Source organism: Branchiostoma lanceolatum, chromosome 3, assembly GCF_035083965.1.
Source record: "Branchiostoma lanceolatum isolate klBraLanc5 chromosome 3, klBraLanc5.hap2, whole genome shotgun sequence".
In the NCBI taxonomy this organism is placed as follows: Eukaryota; Metazoa; Chordata; class Leptocardii; order Amphioxiformes; family Branchiostomatidae; genus Branchiostoma; species Branchiostoma lanceolatum.
The window spans coordinates 14,632,374-14,650,333 of record NC_089724.1 but is presented as its reverse complement, the minus strand read 5'-3'; the positions used below and the strand labels follow the sequence as shown (position 1 = coordinate 14,650,333).

The 17,960-nt window shown below is 41.9% G+C and overlaps 1 non-coding gene across 1 annotated transcript; it reads right to left on the bottom strand.

The window, feature by feature from the left end:
* Window positions 1-16,449: 16,449 nt before the first annotated feature.
* Trnaa-ugc (transfer RNA alanine (anticodon UGC)) lies at window positions 16,450-16,521 on the bottom strand. The gene has a single exon. It is a non-coding gene; the product is annotated as a tRNA-Ala (tRNA).
* Between the last annotated feature and the right edge of the window lie 1,439 nt (window positions 16,522-17,960).

Below are 17,960 nucleotides of genomic sequence, written 5' to 3'. Positions count from 1 at the left end.
ATGCAGTTACATGTACTGGGGAAAAACTTAACGATTCATCAACTTCAGCAACTCGAACAGGTGTATTTGAATGTCGGACAAGTGTGGTGTTTAGCACCAAGGACAAGTATTTTGTGTGTCTTGGAAGAATAGCTATGTTTGTGTCTGTGTGGACAGTGTTTGCACCGTGTGTCTGTCAGGTTTAGTTTTCAGAACCAAGGACAGAGATGTATGTGTGTGTACGTGCGTTTGTGTGTATGTCTGTGTATTATTGAGTTTTCTTGTTCATTTGAATAACGTTCAGCACCAAGGACAGGTTACTTGCTTGTGTATGTGGACAACTGGTGTGTGACTGAATCTTTTGACCTCTATGCTCATGGATCAAAAGCGTCGCCTGGCAACCCTGACTAGTACTGCAGTTTTCTACTTTCAAAGACCTTTCTGTTTGCGAAGGTGAGTGATAGCTGTGTAACAGTGGAAGAAAAGTGGGTAGCTAGGGCTTATTGTGAATGAACAGTACAAACATGCTCCGAGAAAGACGCCCGTCGTGTGGTCCCTATAAACTCCTATCAGAGAAAAGAGACAGGATGGGGCCTTGTACTTTTGAAATGTGCTATCATGTCAGTGGTTGCTAGATATCGTTTCTTTGAACTTTTAATCATTGACTTCAATTATACACTTATTTGCAGGAAGGTTTCCTTATGCTATGTTTCCCTTGGTGGCATCGCTATCGTCATGCAATTGCGTCACATGGGTTTAATTTGGGTCATTTATATATTATGGACCATGGCTGTACCTTGAAGCTTCCTGGTGGTGTAGCGCCTCCTTGCAGGGTGAACCAGAACTACACGTGACCGTGTTCTCATGATTATTCTCTGCAGTACAGACACGACGTGACGTGGTACTCTTGCTGCACGAGCATTGCCAAAGCCACCTAAGGCTACCAGACTGCGAAACGTCATAGCTTCCTAACAACAATGACCAGTAACCAGAAGGAGAGGTTAAAATGACTGCATGGGCCAATGAAATTTCTTTTGTTTTATTTTTGGTTTGCTAAGCAGTAATGTTGTTGTTGTCGTTGAACTTTTCTCAATAAGTGATGTTCGAACATTTCGTAAACCGCCGATGAATTGCGTAAAATTAACTTTCACTACATGTAGTGTGGCCATTGAAAAGTAACCGTACCTTTAGAAAATGTACGATGATAAATCTTCAAATAGATGTGTCGTTTGGCTCCTTCTGTGCATTTCTCTACTTTCTAGAATTACTTCATTTGTCGAAAACCATCTTGTCGAAAAGTTGAGTCCGATTCCAGTATGGTATTTCCGTTTGGGATGATTAATAATCAAATGTTTCTATTATCATATCGTAGCGGCCCTTAGCGATAAATTAGTGCTCTGGGTACGAGATCGATATCATCGCCTTCAAGGCTTTGGAAACGAGGCGATTGGACGTTGCTCTCATATCTATTAGTCTGATTGTAAGTGTAGGTCTCAAATAAAGTATCGGTCGTACGAGACTACTGTATGCGCTAGATAGAATGATGTCACCATATATCCTCAGCTGGAAATGTTATCAGTGAAAGAGCAGTGTAACATACGTTTCCTTTGATCAGGATTTTTGACGCACTGGTGATATCATATAACTAAATTACATGATCAGAAATGTCACGTGTATGTCACGTATTGTAAATACCATCGTTATAGATTCATTTGTAATTCTTGGCAGTTATAACTTATGTGGTCAACGGTGCTGACAGAGGTCCTATGGATCTTTGAAATGTGGATTGAAGGAAAATGATCTCTAAAAAAACGGCTCGCCCTCAAACTATATCGCAGTCCTGTCAAAGTTCAGTATGTCCATGTGTTTGTCGCAAGGCTCTTCAGTCATCTGAAAGCACACACAGGTCAAAGAACAAAGGGGGGCCTTTCATCGAGAGGACCAAATGGGCCGCTCCCGGCTCAGACGAGCAAATAATAAACGGCGTTATCTGGCAAAATCATTGTCGGCAACATTTTATTTCTGTGTAAACACGTTACTTAAGTGGGGGACCATACGGCCGTGCGAGTGGTGGTGTTATCAGTCCTACTCTCTCCGTATTTGTTTAAGAGAGTACAAAGTGTAGAACGGACGACAATCGCATGAACACTTACTGTAGATGTGAGGGAGACAGAGAGAGGTCGCGATCCTTTCAATATGTCTCTCTTTGTAAAAGTCCGTCTATGATAGGAAACGTTGTGAGTTTTACTAAGCTCTGTATTCCTTCACCTATAAAGTGACCAACCGCGTTTTCAATGTGGTAGTCATCTTGAGACCGTACTTTTCCCCCATTTATTTTTCTGATTTTCCCATCGCCACACCGCAGTCTGTTCAAAATATTACCCCCAGTCCCTTGCGGGGAAATAATGACGTCACACGGCACCACACAAGGATCGCCTTTGTAAGTTAGGACGTCCATATGGAAATGATAGTCGGAGGGAAGTTCAGCTAGAAGTCTTGATTAACAATTGTCTGCCCTTGAGTCTAACACCCACTTCCAAACCCTTATCGGGCGCGAGTGATATTCACGCTCTTGAACTTTCCGTGCAGCTATCAGTGACATGCTCTGTAGGTGTGCTGGAAGGGGGTCTTCTACAATGTAGCTTGCAGCGTTTTAAAGTAAAAGTAGCATATTGGAACGACAGCCCTGTCGACTGTCGACTCATTGGAATCTCTTGGTTCTTCAGCCTGAAAAGAGGCGAAAAGTTTCAGCACAGGTTGGTCGTACATACAAGTTAGTACGATTTTTATCAAATGTAGATCGACTTAGATTGTTATAATCATTAAATGCATGACGTTCGAGACAGTATACTCTTTCGGCAGGGATGGCTGCTTTCTCCTTTCTCCACATTTCTTGTCACCACTAGCAGGACAGATATGAATGAATTCTTTATGAAAGCGTTAGCTGACAACGGAGATAGGTTCAATTTTCTAAAGGTTGCCTCTATGACTTCGGTACAAATTATTTATCCCCCGTTGGCTAAGGACTACATGAGATCTCTCCGTAAAGCATTTTCTCTCCGATTTCGTCTATCTTGCTTAACTCAGGGTCCTATATAATGTCCTTGCTGAACTCCGTCAAAATCTCCCTCACTTGTTGACGTTTAATTGCTTTCATTACACAGGCCAAACATTTAGCTGTTCTGAAAAAAAGGAACATGTGTATTTTTTCCCCTTGATTTACCTTTTTCAATAGCTGCGTTTAAAAGTTCAGAGACATATCTTTTGTTCTGCGTTGTCTTCACAGATTTGGTATATGGTGACCACATGGCGTGGTGGTGATGACTCCATGATGTGGGCTACTAAACAGGAAAATATGATGTCCGATTTGTTGTATGGTTCGGAAGGAGTCGGGAGTGTTAGCCTGGTCTGGGGTGTTTGGCCATTTTGGGGGTAAGGGGAGGGGGCTAAAATCGTCTAGCATCGAGAGTTGTAATTGTTGTTTTTGTTCACCTTGTAGTGCCAAGTGGCACATAGGGCAGCAAGTTTCCTGGCTTCAGTAGCAGGGTATATTTCTACAGGGGGGTTGCTAGCCCATTTAAGCGTGTTCAAGGCACATCCGCGAACACGGGACCCGCATTTTACGTCCCTTCCGAAAGACGGAGTGCAGCCCCAACCGAGATGCCCTTCCCAGGATACACTTGCTACCTGCCAAAATAGACTTAGTTTTGGATCGTAGAAATAGTAGAATTAGAAACTATGCCAAAAGCTAGGCCAACAACCTTGATAACTTGACATTTACAATCGGAAGGAGTAGTTGATAATTTTTTTGAGATAGAAGTTTTGTCGTCCAGGATTGCTTCCAAGATTCAAGGCACGCCAGGCCACTTCAACTGCCCTCAGCGGGGTACTCTTTCTCCTGCTATTGACTTTGGCGTTGGGAAACAATGGCAAACAATCAAACACCACGGCAGTCCGCCTAATGTGCCAACAATTGTACCTGCCAATCACCGTAATGCACGACCCTTTTCATTCAGCAGGGCTGCATTAGTAAAACACGGTTCGAATGTAGAATCTGGCCCCTTTTCTGGCTGAACGACCGACATTAGATGTGCTTGCAAGGCCCTCCTGGATTTTATGATTTGAATATGATGTAAGATGTAAAAGTATGATTTATAGACAACTAAACACACAAAACGTCAAAAAATCGTTGTTTATCTTTGATTTGAAATTTACGGTTGAGCAATCTGGCAATTCTGTGTCGCAGCGCGGTATCGTCCTCTGGTGGAAAGGGGTAAACTCAGACTGAGGAGAATGTCGCTGAAAGAGAGCATTGTTTTTGTATTGTGGGCATGTAAAACAATGTGACGATCCCCTATCTGGTATCGTCCTTGGATGTGTTTTTATGGCCCATGAACGAATTCAAGTGGAAATCTATTACCTGTGGGAATTTATACAGAACCCTATGTGTAATGAGCTCTCAGTAAAACGAAAAGTGTTTGTTTTTCAACAATGCGACTGACCAATGTGGCAGAAATAGATAATGATATATGAAATGTATATTGCTAAATTAAGCGCTATCTCGCAGGTGCATTTTCAGAAAGAAATTACGGTCTTAAAAATGATGTCACCGTTTTCGGTAGTCAAACTACACGGGTGTCGAATTCTTTTTTAGATACCGGCATATTTGACATTTGGAAATGAGGCAATTTTTGGGTGAACAATTTTCTCTACCTCTGTGTAACTAATTAGAAATAACAAATATGGCTGTTTCTAATTTGCATAAAACGATGTTCATCTGTCAAGGACTCTAGAATGGTAGTTATGTTATCATGCAATAAAAAACTAGATCATAAAAATGACAAAGCACATGCGTTGTGTCTGATACGACTTTCCTTTTCCTCCCCGGCCATTGCCCATACAGGGTGCAGAGATGGCTATCTTAAAATAGTAGTCATTTGTTCTGATGAATACCGCCATTTTCAGTCGTTTTAAAATCCTACAGAGTGATTGAATGCGCAAAACTTGTAGGTTCTTCATACATGTACATGCATTATTTCATCAAATCACGATAAGTACGAATGAATAAAACACACTCTCAAGAAAAAATTAACTTCCTTCTGAGTCAACAGGCGCTATAAATGCATTGTGGATTCGATTTCGCGGTGGTGAGAAAATGGAGTGTTCGCGGTGGATTTAAGTTGAAACAATGGGTTAGAAGAACATTTTTGCGGTGGGTTTAAGTTTGCGGTGAAGAGGTTACTGCTAAAATCAAACCACCGCGAACTCAAATACATTTACAGTATTACTAGCCTCGTTATGCCATCCTATAGGCTTTCTTTTTTCAGTTCAGATGTTCTCGTTCAAATAATGAAGCTTATTAGACCTCTTCAATCGGCCATTAGCCCACTGACAGTGTATCTGCACGATTGTCAGTTGACCACCTTGATGTTATTAATGTCCACCGAAGCCCACCGGAGACTTCCCCGTCCCACGTCGCTTTGTCGGCACTTCCAAACGTCAAATTCGATTATTTATCCTGAAATACGCTCCCTTTACAACAACACACATTAGAGATGGGGACCATGAGGAAAGGTCAAAGACTGACACGTGAGAACGCTTTATGGAGCGCCCTTTAGACCAGTTTGCTACTTGTCATGTCGAGGGAGAAGCGATTTCTTCCAGTTAGGCCCCCTTTCCCTAAAGCCGGCGTCACAATTCATGCGAGCGTCGGCCGACTCTCTGTAGATCGCCCGAAGATCGCCGAATTTCAAAACCGCCCGAGCGTCGACCGTATTTTCCAATGAAAATCTCGGGCGAGGTCCGTCGAACACTAAAAACTAAAAATCCCCCATGAGATGGTACCATCTCTTGGAAATGGACGAAGTCAGTATCGGACTAACCTGGTAAAAGGCCAATATCTGGATCAACTTTTATTTCTAAAAATAGCCCGAAGCCCTCGTAATCGACATGAAGTTGGCCGTACTTAGGCCGAAAATGCACATTTGAAGCTCGCCAACACGTCGGCCGAGCTGAATTTCTTATTTGTGACGGGGGCTGAAAAACGGTGATCGCGCTGCGACCTCGCTGCAACTTAAATTGGATTTGTGTAACCATTGATTTTACAATTGGAATATCATGAAAAATCTAACGGCATGGCTGAAAAGACAACAAAACACACAAAGCGGAAAATAATTTTTCATGAAATTCTTTGAGCGATCCGTCAAATATAAGTGTAGATCGTAGCGCGGTCGCAGTGCGGTCGCCGCTCTAGTAGAAGGGGAGTGTTAACCGTAAAAAATATTCTTTCCTTCTGAAATCGCGCATCGTCAATAGCTACCATGCGGTATAAAAGGTCAAAGGTGAGGAGTTAAATCCATGACTTCTAGAGTAATGATTAGCTTAGGCCGGGGTGGCACAGAAATGAGTTCATTTGTGGTGATCTTACGTAATTATTCATGTATATCACATAGAATAAGTGAAGCTACTAAAGGCATAAGTACTTTTATACAATATACTAATCAACAATGAATTAGCTATCATATACGATTTGATTGTATCATTCCTTGTCTTTTGAGTATCTTCTCCCATCTATTTCCGGTCGTTTCTATAAATAATAAAATGCAACGAATGTTAATCGTTTCTTATTATAACTGTTGGATCAATACGGCCAAGGCGATTTTCCCACAAGTCTCTATTTAAACCTTTTGATCGGACTATCAAAAGGCAACTGGCATTGACTATCCCTCTACATATCCTGTGCAATGCTAAATGGGATATTTTCTTCCAAATTCAACAGAGAAAGAAGCACTACAAATATAGTTCCGCATGTGTTTTTTTTTCCAGTATATACATGTAAACGTTCCTAGATGGTGAACATACAGTGATATAGCAAATCTAACATAATTGCAGACCAAGCTAATGAGAAAATAAGACAAGTACTGAAATTTTGATCGAGTTTAATCGGCAGTATTATACACGAAGCCAATGATAAAATATTGCGCATCTTCGTTCATATAACGTTACGGCTCCTATTACGTGTATGGTGTTACTTAATTCTACCTTGAGCACCACGGATTGCTTCGTAGACTTTGCTCCATTAGCGGCAAACTACATGTGTGTTATGACACAAACATTCCTAGCCACATAGAAACAACACAGGAGACAAAAAGAAAACATCTATTACAAAAATATTTAACAAGATTGTATTGTCCGAATTCCTTCACGTTAGTGTACACATGTATTGCGCTAAAGTGAATTACTTTTGTAAAGAACCCATTTGAACCATGTCTTTTGACGGAGCAATTTCCTCATCTAGCTAAATTCACTTCTGGCTGTAAACCTGTCTATTTGGATGTCTGGCCGCTGACGGCACAAGGTGTCTGTTACCGCGGAACGTTCTTTGTCCCGGCGGCAAACACGTCTCTGGCTGGGCTCGACCTTGTCACCGCCACCTCAAGACAATCCCTCCCGCCATTATCCTTCCCAGCTTACCACTTGTCACATTAATATTGCATCGCGGAAGAGCTGTGACGATGCCCGGGGGTCTACTCACCCTTTGTCCGGCCTCACGCCTGATTTCTTCCCCCACTTCTGGCGATTTTTCCGGTGCAATGGCGCGTGAGGAGCCGCCGCCAGGCTGCCTGGTCGCCGGGCACGCCATGTTCTCTGCTGGCTTACAAAAAAACTCCTGGTCTTCAGTAGCCTTACTGTGACAAACTGCACTCATCAACATAGGAACAAAATAACTTGGACAGGTCAGGGAGGATGTGACATAGGAAAGAGTTCGGTGAACACCAGAAACAAATATTAGAATATTACAGTTAAATTTTTAAGGAAAATCTTGCACGTAAGATCTGCAGAAAACCAGTTGCAGAACAGCAAATAAGAAATGGATGCACTTATCATTTACCTGAAACAAAGATGGCGACCCCATCATCACCCCCCTCCCCGATAGTGCTTTGTTCGACCTACGAACAATTACGACTGATATCAAATGACTGCACTAATTGGATTAAGTTACGATCCATAAAAAGCCATTATGTCCTCAGGTGGTCCTGTAAAGATTATCTTTAAAAGACAATATGATAGAGTGGAGATTCTAGAGAAGAGGATCATATAAACACAAACAGGTAGAAATCATATCATAAAAGCTTAGAGTTTAAGGTGGACGTCCAAGTATATTATGACCAACGCAACTCTTTGTAACTGAAAATTACAAATAAATATGTTCTACAGCCACAGCAATGAACACAAGTGCAAAGCATAATCAATCTTGTGTAATTTTTTTACATTTGCACATGTTACGAAGAAAAATCGATGGTGTACTAACCATTTCCTTTCTTGTCTCTATAACGTTACATCAAAAAGAAGAGAAAAAATCAACATGCGAGAAGGTCTATATTTCCATTGAAACAGCTTTGTATCGGTAATGTTGAACACTGTACATGTGCTATACTGGTGCTTACATGCGGTTGGTTACCATGTGCTTCTGAAACTTTAAGAGGGTCAGTGTCATCGTTCATCATAAGTGTTTATGATATATAGCAACTTCTTCTTTTTCTGCTAAGACTCATCGAGTTCGCCCTATACATGAACTAGAAAAAAAATCGAGGATCCAGTGCATCATGGGAGTTACAGCTCTGACGCCGCCATCTTTGATAGTAGCCTGTATATCCCATGATGCATTGCTGTCTTCCTCCGAGACATTCCTAAAAACAATAGCAAAACCCACAATCATGAACTTACATCATTTTGTAAGTACACAATTAAGATGCATGCAAACATTAGTTTATATAACATCGTTGTTGTTGAATTGATGATAAACTATCATAATGATGATCACGTCATTATAATGACGACATAAGAGCGAAGTGTAAAGCTTTTCTACGTCGCAATTATTGTTTTGCTGATGCTAAACTGTTAAAATCCATGATGCTTTTTATCAGAAAAAAGCTACAAATGTAATGTTGTGAAGTTGCACTGATAAATATTGAGATGAGGTTTAAGGTTGATCTTTACTCTACTAAGTTACATCAACTTTGTCACGACTGATCTCGCGTGCTCTCCTTTGTCAGCTTCAGACTCAAGTTGTTTTGGAGTTCTGTCTTTCAGCGAGAACGTACTTCTGCCGGGATGTAGAATTAGTATCTGTGTTCGCCACCTCCCAGCCTCGCCACATGTGCCTTGTAAGCACAAATTAGGGGTAATAACAGTTTTCAGCACTGATGTTGGAGGTCAACCTTCAATCCTAGCCAGCCGGTAACACTTAGCTCCGTCTAACAGTGCTGTAATTGTACCAAATTGCCAGTGCCCCAGCACTCTCCCTACTACATCAGTGGTGGGTAAACGTGTCATTAGTGTACAATCAAAGTAGTATTAAGACATCTGGGCAAACTATGCCGGGGTAGAATGTGTTCTTCAGCGGGTTAGGGGTTGCCGGTGGGGTGCGGGCTGGCGCTGTTGGACCCATCAGGAGCCGGTGGTGTGAGTTCCAGTTTGTTCCACTTGGAGACAACACTGTTGACCTGAATAGGTCGGCCAACTTTGCTCATGCACCGTGCAGTAAGATTCACATAGAGGGGAGGAAGGAGGCGGTAGGGTTGTGAGGTAATCTTGTTTCCTCGATAAATTCTATTGTTGAGATGCCAACAGAACAACACCCTTCTCTTAGAACTACTGGGAAGACTTTGATTGAAAAATGTAAAAATGTGTCCATGGCGACAATCCTGTGATAGGAAACTTATAATGAAGCCGTGTGTGTATAAGTTGGCAAAGTGAATGCGTCTGACCTAACCTATCATGAGGCTGTATTGTGTATCAGAATTAGTTATGCAAAAGAGGAATTTTCCAGTGGGTGGGGCGAAGCACTATTGCTTTTGTCCCAGCAAATCTAAAGTAATATCTATACTTTTTTTCAGAACGTTCAACAAACTTCGACAGTAAAAATTTGACAGGGCTTCTCAAGATGATAGTCATCAGATCTTTGAGAACATTTCAAACAGCACTTCACAACATCATCACCCTCCCGAGCAGGCCCGATATCGCTCGATACGTTACCTCCCATACCGGCCCTACCATTTCAAGCTTGTAAAATCGCTTCTGGCGACATCACCGACACTCGCTCATAAAGGATTAATGAGCTGGCCTTATTTGGCACAAACAGCCGTTAGTTGCTCGTGAATAATTAATGAGCTAGCCTTATTTGGTTGAAAGCTTCCCAGCGTCCTTTGCGGGTTTGCACAAGATGGGCTTGAGCAAACCCTCTGATTCTCTGAAAGCTGTTTTATTTGGTGGTGACGTCGCCAGAAGCGATTTTACAAGCTTGAAATGGCAGGGCCGGTATGGGAGGTAACGTATCGAGCGATATCGGGCCTGCTCGGGAGGGTGAACATCATGCATCATGAGCACACTGAAAAAAAAGACACGCCTATATCATAGATGGATGGTATACCGGTAGGGATCCTAACTAATCAGATCGAAGACATTTAAAAAGCCAAGCAATGGTTTCTCTATTAGGATGTTTAGGTCAAGAAAGTTTACCTGTATGATTAGAAGTTTTATTGAAGATTATAAGTGAAAGTGTTTTTGCAAGTTCTTACCCTTAGGCTAATTGCAAGTACATGTAACATGGAAGGACGGACAGACAATTGATAACAATATAGCATGTGACTATTCTAGTCTAAATACTGACACTAAGTTCTAACTTATTGGTTAGAATTTTGATATAAACTGGAATCACATGTAATCATATCTCCGAGTTCAAATAAAGTAGAATCATCCATGGCGTTTAATGGCGTTTTGATTTCATTCAACAATGCCGTTTATTTTACACACATTTAAAAGGGAAATCTTTTTGTTGGCAATGCATTTTAGTACCTTTTCAAACTATGAACTAAACGTACTCACTTTCAACAGACACAGCTACACTTTTTGAGACGAACCCTTTTATAACCATTACCCCTCTCACCTTTATGAAGGTGAATCATTGCCGAGAGCTCCAGGCCCAACTTTGAACTATCGACTGCCTGCAGACCGTATAATTATGCCGGGTCCACCTGTTAGCGGGCGCGGCAAGACGCCCGCCCCGATATAAAGGCCCCCGAAACACTCACCCGAGAGGTGACGCCGTCGGCGGCCGAAGAAGGTTGTAATTTCGCCCCATCGATTTTACTCAGGCACTGATTGCTCCACTTTACTTCATTTTAGCGCAATTAGTTTGCACTCCACGGCAATCACCGGGTTGAACATTTCCTATGTTGTTGCGCCCAATTGTCTCGGTAGGAAATGTACGCTGATTGCCGTACGTTCTCTCCCCCCGCCCCCACCCCTTCAAGGTAACGGGTTGAAGATCACCTGGTGCCGGTGGGTTGAATGGGCTCCTGCGGCGAGGCAGGAGTATTTGCGGGTGAAAAGGTCGATCGATCCCGCCCTTCCCATAGCGAAGGCAAGCCCACCGATCATCTGTTTTGATAATAGTCGGCAGGTATGCCGGGGTGCACCGTGGGAGAAGAATGTTTGGGAAGAACTCAAGTCGAAGAATGCTTTATTGTCCTTCCTGACGGGCTGAAGAATCCTCCCCGAGTCACGCGCACAGCCCCGATTTTACAGCGTTTGTCAATGGATTGGAATTCCTATATTTAGCAGATGTTCCGATGAGTTTACCAATCACCCGATGTGGTGTGTGGGCAATGATATTTGACACAAGGGTCTCTGGCCCGGGCAAAACGGTGAGACCTAGGTGACACGGGTCTATAAACAACTGAATATGACAAGATCTCAATATGACTACTAATTCAGATAATTGCTAATCATGAACTGATGAATCAGAAAACGCTATTAGTTCCTCTCATTCAAGAATTGGAAAATATACTATCAAAATTTGGCGGCGGAATAAGTGTGGTATGCACTATAGTCAGCCAAATCAGTTGCAATGCTGGCCAATGCGTTTTACATACGTTACCGATTTTAACCTATTTATTAAGAAATTGGCACTGAAATACAACATAATGTACTTCACGACTTGGCAGGAATACATGGAATGGTAGTATCCGTTGGTAATGGTAGTATTTTGAGCCAATATAAGTTATTTCCGAGCCTATCAAACTTAAGTATGATGTTCCCTTAAAATGTTTTTTCATCGAAACCTTTCCGTCTTATTCTCTATACCGCGAATGAAGTCAAAGACAAATTATCCCTTTTCAGTGTCTTCTGTTATCTTTGCAATTATCCCAGATATGAAATGATCCATATCATAAAATCGATGTTATTTTCTACTTTTCAGTTTCGCAACTTCAATGATGCAAAAATCAGACCAGTATCTCTATCATGATAACACTTCTAACAAACCTACTACGGTTCCATCGAAAATAACGACACCCAGTGAGATTTCTCTGTAATAGGATGAACATTTTAACAGAACGAGTTTTCATCGTGAGCACGATGTGACCGCAGGACAGTGTCCCGATGACTTCCCCAGCCCACCGTGTTTACCACGCTACATTCCCGCCATTGTCAACCATCCCCCGAGGTTTCGTGTCCCACCGAAAACTGCAACTTTCCCAAACCGCAGAAACTTTTTCCCATGGTCCCAGTTCAAGAACGAATACTGGGAACGACAGGACAAGCACATATACCCCACCGGGGAGTAGCATACCATCAACATGACGTTAACTGTTTCTGTGGAATGGTAAGACCACGCGAAATGCGGGCTCAGGATGCGTGGTTAGAGTTATTTTGATTTACTGCCATCGGGTATTTTGAGTCCCAGATCAGTTATCATTAACGTCAAAAACGGCAATTGGTTGGGCATTTCAAATACGCCAATGGCATTCAAGATAACACATACCTTCGGGTTTAACGTCCTTTACGATACTTTTTATATACCTTGAACGCCAGTCGCGACCTTGCGGAAATAAAACTAGACCTGGTAGATCTAGAATTTCCACCGATAGATTTAGACGCCCGCAAGTATTTCCGCTGAAAGCACAGTTCCCGAAAATGTTGTAGGAACTGGGAGAACAGACAGGAAACCTCAAGATTCAGGGTTTCAGGGATATCTGTTTACAGTAGATGTGCGAATGGTTGGTAACAATCAATGTTTTAAAGGTCCTCAATTAGGACAGTGTTCAAAGTCACTTTTTCATTTCTTTACACAAGCTGTATCTACAAAATCGCATCCCATAACAAACAATATTCAGAGAGTGAATATGCGACGTCGTTGTGTTGTATTAACGTGTAGATAAGCTGTCATATTTGTTTATACTCGGCCAGTGTGTGTTTACTGGTACCACCAAAATAAAGGGACTTTGGAGCAGTTACGTTTTTTTCTTTCTGTGTATAAATGTCAGAACAGTTAAAAAGTTACATAGGTATAGGAAAAAGGGCTTGCGCATGTAAATGTCAATACAGTATCATGAAGACTTAGCAACCCAGATTGTCACGATCATCCTACATTGATTATTAGCATCTTTAACAGCACATCACGATGTGCGGTACCAGGCATGTATGTGTGTGCAGTTTGGGCAGTTGACATAACTTCACGGTACAAACCTACTAATTCAGATTTATTAGCCATAATCCTGTCGTTATTCTATTCTTGGCACACAAAAGAGTATGGCTTTCAAGTACTCACAAAATGCATGTTAAATCAAACAATACAAAAATACTATATCATGCACTAGTTAAAAAAAGCCCAGCTAAGTACGCAATGTTAATGCTCATGGTTTTGCCTTTCCTTTGTTAAAAGGACCTCCTGTTATCAGTATTGTTGATACTTCAGCACATTGTGTACGCGTGTAGATACTTCAGTACATTGCCAGATCAATATCCCGAGCATATGCTATCATTTGCCACTTGTGTACTTTTCTCTCACGCTACAAAGTTTTCCCAATTCTCTCTCTCACCACACAAGATCGATCACCTACTTTTCTCCATACAACCTGTCCACATCCAGACATGGTACATAACAGGTTCTAATGACTAAAACATCGCGATAATGATGCATCGATCTATACCAATGTAACGGGAAGATGCTATCATTTACCACATATGTACTTTTCTCTCACGCCACACAGTTTTTTTTTTCCATTTCTCACTATCCACAACATCGATCACCTACTTTCCCACAACCTGTCCTGGTACATAACAGGTTCTAATGACTAAAACACCGATAATGATGCATCAATCTATACCACGAGACGTGCTTTTAAACCCGAGCTGCGTGATTTTTTGCGGAGTTTATCCCTGACGGGGCGTCCCCAGTCGAGGCTTCATCCCTTAATTCGTTCGCGACTCTGGAAAGAGCAGCTCGCGCCGCAAACACACGAACCCGCGCGAGCCGATTAGATGGAAAGGCGATATTAAATCAATTAAGGTCTATTCCCAAACCCTTTCATCGCCCATAACTCACTCACCTGGGCACGTCAAGTCAGATTTAAGCAGCTTGAACTCGGCAGGTGTGCCGTTAAGAATGTATGTATACGTACTAAAAGCAGCGATTTGCCCAAACACCGCGTAATTACGTAGGGAGGAAATGGCCCCTCCAGAGAGTGGCGGAAATGTGTTTGTTTTTTCTAGCAAATATGAACTTGGAAGCGATCATTAGCAGAAAAAAATGCATCTTAGAATGCGGCTTATCAATGTGATATGAAAACTTGATTCGAACTCAAAATGTATTATTTAGACATATCAACCGGAAATTGGCTTTCGTTTTAGTGAGTTCAATGGTAGATAATCATGATTGACATGTCAGTGAATGGTGTTACCTAATGGGCTGCTTTTAAAGTTTTAGAATGAGCAACAGAAACATCGATCATAAATCCCATCAATCATAAGCACACGTCTCAAACAAAGGGTGCGAAAAGGTCATAATTTCCTTTTGAATAAACTTTTTTCAACAAAAAAATCGACACACGGACCTTTTACACAGAGAATTACAATGAAAGGAAATTTCCATTTTTATCTTTCATGTAGCAAAACGAACCAATACTAGTTAAGAGTATGACCATGCCTTTTCCTCGTCATCCTTAGCAAATGCAAGTTTGAATACAAGCAAATTGTTGGAACTTGGGGCAAAGTGAGAAACCGCTTTGTATTACGCAAAACCGGAATGATACAGACTGAGACGCTGTACATCCGGAATTTACACTGATTCAAAGTCAGCTTTCTTTGATCCTTATCCAGCAAAGGGAATAAGTACAGAGCTACACTAGACAGAGATGAAAGAAGGATTTGTTCAAAATGACACAGTTCTGAACTCTCGGTAGAACTTAAAAGGTTGTATACCCTACTCAAGGCACTTCCGCTGAGGTTTGAAACCATCTACCAGCGGATGTTAGACCTAACAGACAGCCAAAGAACCGAATCCTTGGAAATATCGCGAGGAAGCTGAGCTCGCCAAGAAGGTACATGGGTGAGAGCAGAGGTGAGGGCGTTTGTGCGGAGGGTTTGGGCTCGGGAGTGTGACCGGGTCCGGTACCTAATGGGGCGTGTAACAAGTTGTGCGCTGTTTGACTCCGCCAGCCTGCGACCCTTCTGAAGAAGGGAAAAGTCACTGAGAGAAGTCTGTTTGCAATATTGTGTAGTGAGACGGCCTGGGAAAGACATCGTGTTACCGAATCCCCAGCGGTGCCACGGGTAAGAGAAGAAAACGCCTGGAGCGGAGTAATGGTTGCGATTTTCCCATCCCCTGTCTCATGCATCACGGCGGCTGTACTCCGCCCGCGGGCTGCCCCAAGTGCCGCGACTCTACCGTCTCTTGACAGACGTCCTGACCCGTTCACTTTAACCAAAGGTTACGGGAAGAATGACCGGGGAGGCGGGCCTGACATTCGCGGCGTCCCGCGGACTCAAGTGCACGGTCCTCCCGATGTCTCTCTCCGCCCCTCCTCCCAGCCGCGAACCCCGGCCACAAAATAGCTGCAGGGTCTGCCTCTTAGCCAGGCTGATCGCTCTTCCAGCACAGGTCCGGACAAGTATGTCCTACTTTAAGCACTGCCATCAATCTCTAGAGCGCTGTTACTTTTACCGACCAGCAGGTTTTTGTTACATCAATATGGATGTTACAGAATAGCTTATTTTCTTAAATATTGGTCCCGAGGTGGTACAAAAAGTGCATTTATGTTTGTAATAGAAGAAGAAGAACTCATATTGCGCGACCATTGCAACGGGTATGATTTATGGCAACTTGTACATACAGGACAATTGAACTATTTCTAATATCTAACATTATTTATTGTCATGTTTCAGAGGGTGAACATTCTCCCAAGTACGTATCCTGTCAAAATCTGAATAATTAAGCTACATTAATATTAGATTATGAAATACAATAACCAGTCAATCCACTCAATCCGTCTACCTTTTTGGTAGTGTTGAATAGAGAAGCGATTCAATCCATGCAAAAATGCATTCGTTGATATTTATAAAGTGAGTTTGCGTCGGTGCAAAATTGTCGCCTTGAAAAGATTTTCATATTGATAAAAAAGACTCCGCTGGAGATGCCGGGGATCGAACCCGGGGCCTCACACATGCAAAGCGTGCGCTCTACCACTGAGCTACATCCCCCCGCTATATCGGCCCGCATTCATATAGATATAAGATAATAATTCCTCTTCTGCTCCGACAACAACAATCGTACTGATTCGAATCCAAAAATCCAGTATATGTTCCTTGAATCCCATACATTATGAGATCACACTCTGTATGAAACGATACTAAATGAATATGTAGCTTTTACGTCTCATTGATTTCGATGTAAATAGTAATAATGCATCTAATACTTGTTCATCTTATTGATATGTTTTTACTAACGTAGGTACTATTTCCAGGCACACATTGTAAGTGAGAAAACGGATATCTGCTAAACAATTCTGTAACGACATCAAATGGCCCCTATTTACCGCGACTCTGTGACATGCGGTATCTCTCCATCAGGCCATGTTGATTTGATCATATGGATCACATCCTCTGGGGGCCCCAAAACTGATGCGGGCGTGCGAATAGATAACAGTTTGGCAAAAAAAGAAAATTGCCTTCATTTTGAAATCCAGGTCAGGAAGGATGAACAAAGCTCAACATACAGGGTATGGTATACTGAACAATAGTTTCTTTATTTTTGTTATTTCACATCTTCTTCTTTGACTATGAAAATGGCTTTGTTCTTCTACGACATTAGTATCCATTTTCTGAAATATTCTTTAGAAATTTATGCGCGTGCAGATGTCATCTATTTAATCAAATCAAATCAACATGGCCAAAAGAGAAAATATTCAAAGATATTATTGAAGAAACAATAACATATTTCTACCCCTACCTCCACTTACCGAGAACAACTGATAAACATGTTATCTTAAAGTGTTGTCCTCAAACCATTGAAATAACAAAATAACTCTTATTTATAGTTCCGTTTTATGATAAAGTAGACAACCCGACTATAATAACAGCACAACAGACGGCATGTCGTGTGAACCAGTAAGCACAAACACTACCTTTAATATCATATCCGCTACCGTTAGTGAAGTGCGCTATTTGACAACAAACAGGTGCGTATCTTGTTAAGAGAGTCTGTGTGGAGTTTTATTTTTTTGAGTGGGTGGATTGTAAATCCTATTTTGCCTTCCCGGGTTCAAATCGCGAACAGGAGACGATTACGAATGAATAGACTTTATTGCTCGACAATTGTTATTTTATACGTGGCACAATGCACAGTTATTAAACAACAGTGCTGTAATGCTAATCTATGCTACATTTAGAACCACAAAATATAATCGACAACAGTATACAATTTCGTCATGTAAGGATGATTTGGTCTCGCTTTTGGAATGAAGTACAGAGAAGTTGACCTATGTAGACGGATATTGGAGGTGGACATGACAACAGCACATGGAAAATATGGGTCTGTGTACCAGATTAGGAGAAGTGTGTCTTCGTGACGATAGTTTGTATCAGCGCTTCTCTCTCTTCACTGTAATCAGGACATGTCACCACAAAATGGAATTCATCTT